General features: G+C 33.4%; 1 non-coding gene across 1 annotated transcript; it reads left to right on the top strand.

Moving 5' to 3' along the window:
* The first annotated feature begins 2,877 nt into the window (after window positions 1-2,877).
* Window positions 2,878-2,984, top strand: LOC126010451 (U6 spliceosomal RNA). Its single transcript, XR_007496481.1, has one exon. It is a non-coding gene; the product is annotated as a U6 spliceosomal RNA (small nuclear RNA).
* Window positions 2,985-3,280: the final 296 nt, after the last annotated feature.

The following is a 3,280-nucleotide window of genomic DNA, read 5'->3' as shown; positions in this document are numbered from 1 at the left end:
AAGACAAAATGGGTAAAATCAGTTTTCCACCTCATATAATATTTGGGAGAAAAGCCAATAAATTCTGAGATAGTAAACAATATTCAGTATACCTGACAAAGACAGCAGGATGTAAACCATAATGTACATAATATACAACTACATTTTCCCCTTTGAATAACAATATGTATCAGTATAAATATATGTGTACTGGTATCTATACTGAATTGAGACCCAATTTTCAAATGCTTACTTATTGTAAGAATGAATTGCTAATTGATAGTGACTATTTAGACATGTTCCTATTACTATTGATGCCACAAAATTTTATCTGTTGGAACATATTGAATGAGTGGACCATTAGTTCTTTGCTTCTAACATTCTGTTTCTTTCCCCCATAAATATTTCAGAGGGAATTATTAGAAACATATATAAATAGACACTAAAGAATTACTGGAGTAATTCAACACACTCTTGCTTCAGCATCTTTACTTGAATCTTTTTTTATATTTGTTGTTTACAACAACTCCAGATAAAATGTAAATTTCCCCACAGGTTCTTAAAATAGATGTGTTTAAAAAATTCTCAGGAGGAACATATGAGTTGAATAACAAGAAGTTTTCCTTTTATAAAGCCTCTTAGCATATTTTTTTCTTAGGGCATTTCAGGCAGACTAAACAATTTTGACACAAATAAGAGCTGCTTAAATTGTAATTTTAGAAGAGGTCTTGATATAGGTACGCCTCGTTTTGTGAAGAATTGGTGTGCATGTAGTACGAAAACTCATTCCAAAAAATAGTTCAAGTATTTTATTTTATCTGTGAGGTTACTTTTAATAATCAGAAAGTGTTACAATTTTAAGTTAAGAGAAAAATAAAGAATAAAAATCAAGTTAACTCTTAAATTTAGTGTTGAAATAAATTAGCAGTAGAATTTTAACAGTTTTAATTTTTGAATATATATAATACTATTTTTAAAGTAATATTTATATATTCTAAGAGATATAAAGTATCTAAAGTAATCAGCCAGCAATTCTGAGGGTTTTTTTAATATACTTAAGGCCACATCCGGTGACGCTCAGGAGCTACTCCTAGCTATGCGCTCCGAAGTTGCTCATAGCTTGAGGGACCATATGAGACCCAGGTTATTGAACCGAAGTCTGTCTTGGGTGAGTCGCGTGCAAGGTAAACACCCTACTGCTGTGCCATCTCGCCGGCCCCAATTTCTGAGATGTTTTACGAAACTTTCAACATCTCAATATTTGTGCTTAAGAGAAATGGACCTAAGAAGGCACAGACAACTTGATCAAACAGGAAAATTTGTATTTATCTCTAGCAGCCATCACAGAAGATGTGCACCAAAAGTTTAGATCCTAACTGTGGGATCAATCTCACAGATCTATGTGAAACTGAATAAATGCAGCTTTTCATAATAAAGGACCAGAGCCGATGTCCTGAATGATTTTAGACAAAGGCTTTCTCACCAAAAAATAAACTTCACTGAGTTGAAACAGTCTTTAAAAAGAGATTTCTAAGGTGCAGAACTTTGCCCTAAAAAAACAAACTGGGAATTGTGCCAATCATCCGGACTCGAGTCTAGCCCAGTGATCCTGTACTTGTAATGCTGAAACAGGAATCAAGAAGCTTTTAGATAGAAACAGGAGTCAGAATTGCTTGCCAGTAATTTGTCTTCTTGACCTCTCATGACCTAGTTGAAAGTAGCACCAGTGAACATGATGATAGATTTTATTGTGTAAAAACAGAATCTGACTGCAAAGGCCTAAGGAGAGCTGTAGCTTCCTGTTACATTCTTTTGGAGGTCAGGCAGATGGTTCTCAGACACACTTTTTCCTGACCATAAACAGAACAGACACTGGGAGTCAAATATTTAATAAACCGCATTTCTGCAGATTGAAAAGCACCCTACAGATATACCAAAATATGGGCAGGTGGACAGCGGATTGAGGCAAGGGGTATAATCTACTGTTCCTTATGCCATCTCTTAGTCCAAGGTTAGCCAGCACTACACTTTGTGCTCAGTCATCAGCTAAAATGAAAATTGTCAACCACCCTTTAAGCTTATCCTGCTGAGAATTCACCAGCTTCTTACAGTCTGCACCACATAAGCTGGGTGGTGTTACTGGAACCTGATCACTTTGAATCACTGGTTGTTTCTCCGACATTCTTGAATGTGGGTCACTGGTGCCCTTACTAATGTACTAAACTTATCTCTACTCTATGATCATCATTTCAAACTTCATAGAAAATCATCAGAGGTGGGGCATAGGAAGAAACCAAAAGTGCTTTCTCAAGGAAAAAGCTTTGCAATTAAAAAGAATTCAAAGGAGAAGTCCTAAGGATGCTCATCGAAATGATTAATCATTAATCACCAAAACAGAGAAAATCCAATACAATTAAGGTGAAATGGAACAAAAAAATAGTAGATGTAAGAAAACAGTAACTAAGGAAATAGGGAGATAGTTCTAAGGGCAGAAGGGTACTTATTTTCATGCAATCACTGTGGGTTCAATCTTTGTCACTATAGGATCCCCTGAACGTTAAACCACCAAACATACTATGTAATATATTTGCATAGTGTGGATCAAACACAAAAATTTAAATAAAAGTTTAAAAGTAAACAGTATCTCAACAAAATCGCAGATTTTTGACTCAATCGCAGATCTGAAAAATCTGAAAGCAAATTTAGTGAGCTTGAAGGTAAAGTTTACACAGGTTAATAGTTCACTGATTGGCTGACAATTATCTCATTTCTGTTTTGTCTGTTCTAAATAACTTAACATTGATAGTAATAGATATTTGCATGAACAAGTTTTTTTTTTTATCCAGGGACATTTATATATAAGTATTAAAGGTCACTTGTTAGAAATATGTATAATGTGTGCTCGCTTCGGCAGCACATATACTAAAATTGGAACGATACAGAGAAGATTAGCATGGCCCCTGCGCAAGGATGACACGCAAATTCGTGAAGCGTTCCATATTTAAAAAAAAAAAAAAAAGAAATATGTATAATGTAAATTACAGTTTAACTGTTTCACAAAATAATTGTATATTTTACATTCAAATTAATATCTGAGTAATATTCTATGTATAATAAAAAATTATTTTAGGTCATTTAAAAATCATAATTATTATATATAGCAATGTTTTATATAATCCTTACATGTATCAATTTTATCTCATTGCAATTTTATATTTTACTAATGACTACTATTATTGAATATTTATTCATGTGGTTAATATCATTAGCATTAATTATTCAGCTATGCATTCTGCCTTTT

This window comes from Suncus etruscus, chromosome 5 (assembly GCF_024139225.1).
Source record: "Suncus etruscus isolate mSunEtr1 chromosome 5, mSunEtr1.pri.cur, whole genome shotgun sequence".
Classification (NCBI taxonomy): Eukaryota; Metazoa; Chordata; class Mammalia; order Eulipotyphla; family Soricidae; genus Suncus; species Suncus etruscus.
Note: the sequence above shows the minus strand (reverse complement) of the source record. Positions and strands in the feature narration are given on the sequence as shown.